We start from the raw sequence: 8,809 nt of genomic DNA, 5'->3' as shown, positions 1-8,809 counted from the left end.
TTTTGAGACAGAGACAAAGCATGAACGGGGGAGGGTCAGAGAGAGAGGGAGACACCGAGTCTGAAACAGGCTCCAGGCTCTGAGCTGTCGGCACAGAGCCCGACGCGGGGCTCGAACTCACAAACTGCGAGATCATGACCTGAGCCGAAGTCGGACGCTTAACTGACGGAGCCACCCAGGCTCCCCTTTCCTTCAATTTTTTTTAATCCAGTGTTCTGTAGAATTCTTGTTGGCTGTGGGGGCACCTGGGTGACTCCGTTGGTTAAGCGTCTGACTCTTGATTTCTGCTTAGGTCATAATCTCAAGATTCATGGGTTCAAGCCCCACATCGGGCTCTGTGCTGAGCATGGAATATGCTTTGGATTCTCTCTCTCTGCCCCTCCCCTGCTCATGCTCTCTCTCTCAAAATAAATAAACTTAAAAAAAACAAACAAACCCATAAGCGATTTCCTTTTCTTAAGTCAGTTTTATTGAGATAAATTTAAATACAGAATTCACACTTTATAGGTGTGCATATCTATAGAGTTTTTGAGAAATATATACATGTATATATAAATACACTACAACCAAAATACCAAATCTGAAAATATTTGTATACTCTGCTCATGGTCCTTTACAGTCAATCCTGTGCTCTCAACCCCAGGTGACCACCAATCTGTTTCATGCCCTTTGCCAGAACATGTCACAAATGGAATCATACAGCACATAGCCTTTTTGTTTTGGCTTCTTTCACTTAGCGTAATGCTTGAGAGATTCATCCTTGTTACTTACTTTTGTGATCCCACTTCACACAATGAGGAAACCAAATTCCAAGCTGCTTAAGTGAGTCACTCGCTCTTGTGAGCAGTGGAGTCAGAACTCCAACCCAGCCAGCCTGATTCCAGCCCCGGTGCCCTCATTCAAACTCCACCCCTCCGCGCCTGGGGTCAGGGCTCCCCAGTATGTCATCACACACTGCGGGGTCTTGCTAAATGTTTCACTCATTCGGATTTTCCCCCACCATACAAGCACGATGTCTGTTTTACATACGGACGCCCCAGATGTTGAGCAGAGACATGAGCCTCTTTTTTTTTTCATTTTCAGGTTTGACCAGAAAACGTTCTAGTTATAAAGCCGTGGTGGAACAACTTGGTCAAGGAAAATGAACTGTTCACTTGCTCCTGAAGGAGGGGTGTTTGCCCCCTGGCCCTGGAGTCTGAGTCCCAGGCCTTAGCCCTGCCTGCCACACAGTTGGAGGTGAACGAGTATTCACCGAATCGTGATGACTATTCCTATCCAGTGATTAGCTCATTCAGTCCCTTGCTAGCTGGGTGACCTTGAGCAAGTAACTTAGCCTCTTGAAGTCTCTCACCCATAATACGGGGCTCAAAAATGGGGTGTTGAGTACTAAGTGAAATAAGGCACATGAAGCCCAGGGCCCAAAATCTAGCAATACCTCCCCAGCATGAGGCCCTTCTAATATTCCTTTTGTCACAATGGCCACTTGAATTGAATTAAAGTTCGGGTACGGGGGCGCCTGGGTGGCTCAGTCGGTTGAGAGCCCGACTTCGGCTCAGGTCATGATCTCACAGTTTGTGGGTTCAAGCCCCACATGGGGCTCTGTGCTGACGGCTCCGAGCCTAGAGCCTGCTTCCGACTCTGTGTCTCCCTCTCTCTCCCCCTCCCCCACTCTCTCTCTCTCTTTCTCTCTCAAAAATAAATAGATAAAAATTTCTTTTTAATTGAACAGCAAGTGCTGCCAGGGGGTGGTCGCCATAACGCACAGCTCCTAGGATATACCATTGTCTTGGCTGTCACTTCGAATCATAGCCCTGGAGAGGTGCAGGGCGGGGCACGCACAGCCTATGGGACAGCCCCGGCTGCCCAGATGAAGGCGAGGGCTCTCCTTGGCAAACTAGTCATCAGAAAAGAAACGCTTGACACCAAGCAGGTTCCTAATAGTTGTTGAATTTTTTGTTAAATGAGCTTGGCTTTCTGTTGGTTCGAGCACTCACCCAAGAGTTTACAGTCTGAGACCAAGACATCTGTGCTGGAGAGATAGAAAACAAGCGGTCACTGTAAGAGCTGAGGTCACCAATTCCACCTGAGCTCAGCAACGTACCCCCTCCTGCCCAGGCAGAGAGCCGGTGTTGCTGAGTTTAAGATGAGGAGGAAGGGGGCGCCTGGGTGGCGCAGTCGGTTGAGCGTCCGACTTCAGCCAGGTCACGATCTCGCGGTCCGTTGAGTTCGAGCCCCGCGTCAGGCTCTGGGCTGATGGCTCGGAGCCTGGAGCCTGCTTCCGATTCTGTGTCTCCGTCTCTCTCTGCCCCTCCCCCGTTCATGCTCTGTCTCTGTCTGTCCCAAAAATAAAAAAAAAAAATAAAATAAACTTTAAAAAAAAAAAAGATGAGGAGGAAGGAAGAAAGTCACATGACTTCCTCTTAGTCACAGGGGGCTTCCTAGAGGAGGTGTGCTCCTCAGAGAGCTACGAGAGTGGGGGAAGGGAGGCACTGATGAAGCCAGAGAACTTTTCAACACAGAAACACAGTGGCAACTAATATGATAATTTCAAAAAGGGAGAATCGCCCAGGATTCCTTTATAAAGAAGAGGACTCTCCTTGTTAAGAGGAAGAATGAAAGAGAATTCCTCTACCCTTCTTCCACTTTGTACACGTAACCTTCCCTTTCTGTTCATTCATTTCTTCCTTCAGTCAGAGATTCTCAGACTTTTCCGCGAAAGGGACCCTGAGTGTCTCAGTAAGCTTTTCAGTGTCCTAAGGCAAAAGAAATACCTCACAGTTAAATTACAAAGTAGTTAGGCACGTACAACTTCATAAACATTTATGTGCTAACAACCTAGTAGGTGTTCAAAAAAATCACACACATACATTGAAAGAAAAAAATGTTTCATTCTTTTTTTTTCTTTTAATCTTTATTTATTTTTGAGAGAGAGACAGAGCGTGAGCAGGAGAGGGGTAGAGAGAGAGGGAGACACAGAATCTGAAGCTGGCTCCAGGCCCCGAGCTGTCAGCACAGAGCCCCACGCGGGGCTGGAACCCACGAACCATGAGATCATGACCTGTGCCGAGGTCGGACGCTCAACCGACCGAGCCACCCAGGAGCCCCCCAAAAATGTTTCATTTTCACAATTACTTACTGATGAGATGTATGTGCCTTTTAGGCACGGCACAATTTCTCAAACTTGGGGATCAGACAGGGGGCCACCCCCCGAATTGTCTATTCCACAATGACTTCCACAAAACCCAGAGTATTGTACAATCTGAGATCTCCCACGTGGAGGCAAGACTGCAGAGATGGGGGGGCAGGGGACTCTCCTGACCTAACATCCATAGGAAAGTGGCTGCAGGCATTGGTCCAGAACTTCAATCACGTTAAGACTGTCGAGGTGATTCTTTTGTCCTTTTCTTCTTGTTTGTAAGCTGGCTGCTATGGTCCCAAATATCAGAACAAAGCAGGAAAGAGGGAGGAAACAGTAGTGTCAAACTCATCTGATCCCTTTAAACAAGGAAGCAAGAGCTATTTCAGAGATGGCTTCCCACCCCAGAAGATGTCCCCCAGCAGATCTCCTGGGCCAGGAACTGTGTCGTATGCTCATTACTGACTGCAGGGAAGGCTGAGTGAGTCAGCATTTAGCTGGGTACAAAGTACTCCAAGTCAGGGCTCAGTAGCAAGGACGGAGGGGTGGCTATGGGGTGAACGAACAGTCTCTATGAGACAGACACACTTACTCCTCCAAAGATCAGTAGGATAAGAATGAATTCCTACTCTCAGTCACCTCAAGTCTAACCTGGAGACAAATGTGACCTTCTCCAAAATTTTGACTACCATACAAAGTGATAAAGAGGCACCTATTGCTGTGGGAAGGTACTCGATTTGCCCGGGAGGGTCAGAGAAAGTTCTAGAAAGCAGCTGACCACACCGTAACAGAAAGACACTGAGGAGGAGGAACAGCAGGCACAGGGGCCCAGGGATGTGAAGGAAAAGATGTAACATGATCTGAGTAGTCCATGATCTGGTGTCCAGAGCCCAGGAGGGATGGCGAGAGGATGGCGATGGCAGGAAATGGTATGGAACAGATCATGGAATCAGCGAGGGCTGTGCATGCCCCTGGCTCTGTGGAGAATAGTGTGAGAAGGGTAATGGACATCTACCACTTTTCTCTTTTCCTTTGGGGAAATGTTCCTCGCACACTCTGTGCGTCTGCCAATTACATGCTTCAACCTTCCATTTCCTGCCAGTGGACCTCGACCCAAGCAGAACCCGAGTCGTTTGTAGGGGGATTGATATGGATGCTGAATACGACTCCGTCCTAAGGAAGATATAAACCTGGAGCTGCTATAGCCATATTTTGCTCCTGCAGAGAGAGCTTTGCCTGGTGGGGGCGCCGGGGGATGGAGGCAGAGACTGGTGAAATCGCTCTAACATCCGGCCGGGATCGAACAGAACTAAAACCACCAGGAGTTACTTAAGCTAATAACATGTCTGTTTCTAGGTAAGCCAGCTGAAGCTACTTTTTATGAGGCTAGTTTGAGTTAGGTTCTTATCTCTTGGCAGCTGGAAGGGTGTTGACAGAAGGACTATGATTTGGAAGCAGGACAGCGCATCGGGAGGCTCTCCCCACATTCTCTTCTCATACCTGGCCACAGGCTGTGGGGTTCGCGGGCTTCAGGGCCAACTGCCCTGGCTGCCAGGGAGAGAAGCCTCGCTTCCCCGGAGATTTCCACTGTCTCCATCTCAGCCTCCATGTGCAATCTGACAGAGGCATTGATTCTCGCCCAGCTGGCTAGATGGCACCCACTTCCTGTCCTGCAAACCTGGGCTGCCTTCCTGGGCTGTTATCTGACTCCACTATCAGCCCGTGGCGTCCAGGAACACATCGGACTTCTAGGAAAAACCATGTTCTACAAGAGCAAGCGCATGCAACCAGAGCTGACGGTAACTCTAGCAGCCGCGCACACAATGAAGCCCTGGACTTTATTCATGGCCTCTGGTGTTCAGGAGCCAGGCACGAGCTCTGGCAGTCAAGATTAACCAGGGCGTTTCTGAGCTGGTAACTCAAACCGTCCGGGTCCGAGGCTGTAGGTAAGACCTATCGTTAATTGCAAGGGGTTTCACCTGCAAGGTGTAGCGCGTGCTTCGTTACGTCCCAAACCGGCCACTTAGTAGCTGAATGAGCCTGGGAGAGTCACTCCACCTCTCCAAGTGTCCACTTGTTTCATTTTATATCAGCATGGGAACAGTGGTTGCTAACAGAATTGAGCGCCGACTAGGTATCAGACATGCTAAGTACTGCACACGCAGTCACTTCCCTCTGCAAGGACTGGCACATTTTGAGATTTTAATGTGCGTTTGTCATTGTTACCTGTGGTACCATGGGGACCGACAGCTTCAGTCTTCTCTGTCAATGAGGAAACTGACATCAAGGAGCAGTGACTGACTTGCCTAATAATCATACGGCGTAATCAGTGACAGAGCAAAATCCAGAACCCAAGTCTCATCCACATTAGGGTACATATCAAAAAGCCACAAAAATTATAGGGTATCTAGAAATTATTTGATCTAGAATATACGTGACTTCTATGGGGAAAACTTTATCTCACGAAAAACATAAAAACCGATGTAAGTGGAGAATGGAGCTATTCTATGCTCTTGAATGGGCAATTTCACACTATAATGGTAGGAATTATTCTCAGATTAATTCTCAAATTAAATGCTAATCAGAAACCAGTTGGGCTTTTTGAGGAACTTGAAAAAGGAATTTTAAAATGTCTTTGGAGGAAGAGAGGGCCATGAATAGCTAAGTTAACTTTAGAAAAGAAAACTAGGGGAGAATTGCCTTAACCAGTCATTGAGATGTATTACAAAGTGATTGTAATAAAAAGTAGTTGGTATTGGTACAAGAATGGGCAGATTGGTGAAACACTGTAGAGAGGAGACATTCAGACCCTAATATATGGCACAGAAGCCATTGTGATCCTGTAGGGAAAGACCAGATTGTGTAGCAGAGGAAACTCGTTCACTATTTGGAGAAAAATAACATAGGGTCCCTACCTAAGATGGTTCTGGGTGAATTAAAGTTCTCAGTGTGGAAGTTGAAATGTCAAATGTTAGAGAAAAAAAAAAAGCGAAACATTTTTGTGACCTAGAGGAAGGAAAAGGCTTCATGACCAAAAAGAAGGATTACTTTTCAACAAAGAACATGTGGACAAAGTCACTAGACAGATGGCAGGAATGATAAAGATTTTTGTCGTGTCTAAAACTGAACAGGCATTTACAGATAGCACTATGATTCCCTGCTACCCAACGAGATGAGAAGAACAGCCCCTGTGGGCAAATGGGAAAAGATTGCCTAATGGGTAATTAAGAAGAAAGCTTACAGATAAATAGATAAATGAATAATGCTCCAAATCATAATAGTAAATGAAAGTTAAAGCACTAAGATGTCCCTTTAACCTAGTGACCAAAAAACGGGAAAGCTGTAAAATGCAAGTGTTGTATAGGTACAGGGATAAAGGAACCCACATGCACTGATGTGCACTGATGAGAGTGTTATCTGGATTAATCTGAGTTATTTAATGAAATTAGGGCTATGCATGCAGCCGGCATCATCCAGCAATCCCACTCCTGGGCATAACTCCCAAAGAAATTCTTACTGAGCTCTGAGTGTGGTAGCCTTTATTATTATTTGCAATTATTTGCCGCCTTTCCCCATACAGGGTCGTCCACTCACCTCCACACGCTTTCCAGCGCCTGTCTGCAAGACGCTGTATTTCTCTGCTTCCGGGTCAGACTCAGCCACGTGACTTGCTTTGGCCCTTGAACCAGGCGTGGAAGCTCTGCGTGCCGCTTGAGGCAGAAGCTTCAAGCGCTGTTGCTGGTTTCCTCCAGCTCTTTCGCTTTTTTTTTTTTCTTTTTTCTCCTGCCAGGATTAGGGCTTGTCCTAAATAAGGGCTTTTCCTCAGTGTGGATGCTGCTATGAAGACGCAGGGAATAGGAAGGAGCCTCTTGCCAGCAGCAGGAACCTGTGGCGTGACCAAGAAAGGAACCTTTGTGGTTGTAAGCCACTGAGGTATTTTGTTTTGTTTTCATTATAGCAGCAGAACTGACTAATACAGGGATCTGTGAGCTTATTGTTCATTGTGGTGCGGTCCCTCGTGGCAGAGAGTTGGGGGTGGCCTCGGTGCGTATCGCTGATCAAACGGGGCACACACTGTGGGGTATTAGGCGGTCGTAACATGCAAGAGAGTATGCGTTCCCATAAAAATATGGATGAACCTTAAAAATACAGCGCTTGGTGAAAATACGAAGAAATGGGATCCTATGTGACCAAGGAACATAACACAAAACTACGTACTTCGCACAATGCACCCAGATGAAACGATGAAGACATTGGCGTGATGTCTAGGGATGAGAGAAAAATGGAAGTGGGATGTGGAGATAAATGTCTGATCCGTTACAAATTTTAAAGAGTATCATGAAAAAAACAAAGAAGGAAAAGAGATCCACGGCGAATGACCATCTGTTCAGTGCTTTTTCTCTCCTATTCTATTGCTTCATGTATTGTTCACGCTCTCAGAAAAGCAAAAATACCTGAAATCACAAATTGCTTCATGTGTTTTAACCTCAACTTTTCCTCTGACCCCTAAAGGACTCCATAATACAAGGACAGCGGATGTCACACTTCTCATTTAACACACTTTTGAATGGGGCTAGAGTATCCGATGGTTTCGCTGGAAAGAGATTAATAGTGACTCACCTCGACGTAGCACACGGTATGTGACAGGTATTCTGAGCATTTTATATGTGTTAACATATTTATTTTTTTAATGTTTATTTGCTCATTTTGGAGAGAGAGGGAGTGGCTGAGGAGCAGAGGGAGAGGGAGAGAGAGAATCCCAAGTAGGCTCTTGCTCTCAACATAGAGCACCACACAGGGCTCGATCCCAGGAATCGTGAGATCATGATCTGAGCCAAAATCAAGAGTCAGACGCTCAAGCAACTGAGCCACCCAGGCACCCTACGTATTAACACGGTTAAGTCTCACCACGATTTCCGGGATAGTTCCTATTACTATCATTGTCTCCATTTTACAGCAGGGGAAACCAAGGCACAGTGCAGTGACTTGACGAACAAATAGTATGTGGGATTTGAGTCTGGACATTCTGGCTCTGTGGTTAAGATGATATCATATTTAAAACCTAAACTGAGGGACGCCTGGGTGGCTCAGTCGGTTGAGCAGCCGACTTCGGCTCAGGTCACGATCTCGCGGTCCGTGAGTTCGAGCCCCGCGTCGGGCTCTGTGCTGACCGCTCGGAGCCTGGAGCCTGTTTCGGATTCTGTGTCTCCCTCTCTCTGACTCTCCCCCGTTCATGCTCTGTCTCTCTCTGTCTCAAAAATAAATAAACATTAAAAAAATTTAAAAAAAAACCCTAAACTGAGACAGTTTTTTTTTATGTTTATTTATTTAGTGTGTATGTGAGAGAGAGAGAGAGAGAGAGAACACAAGTGGGCGAGGGACAGAGAGAGAGGTGGGGGGGGGGGGGGGACACAGAATCCGAAGCAGGCTCCAGGCTCCAAGCTGTCAGCACAGATCCCGATGTGGGGCTCGAACTCATGAACCGTGAGATCATGATCTGAGCCGAAGGTGGAGGCTTAATAACTAGGGTGTTATTGCTAATTAGTCCTGGACTGTATGTGTGCACTAAGGTATCCTGGAAGAGCCGGGACACATGACGCCCCGTCACACCCAGCTTCCAGATGCTCTGCTGTGCTGCCTCGCAGAAGGAGGTCCAAAGAATAAAGGATCTGA

Source organism: Herpailurus yagouaroundi, unplaced genomic scaffold (assembly GCF_014898765.1).
Source record: "Herpailurus yagouaroundi ecotype Mexico unplaced genomic scaffold, PumYag 187, whole genome shotgun sequence".
NCBI classification, from domain to species: domain Eukaryota; kingdom Metazoa; phylum Chordata; class Mammalia; order Carnivora; family Felidae; genus Herpailurus; species Herpailurus yagouaroundi.
Note: the sequence above shows the minus strand (reverse complement) of the source record.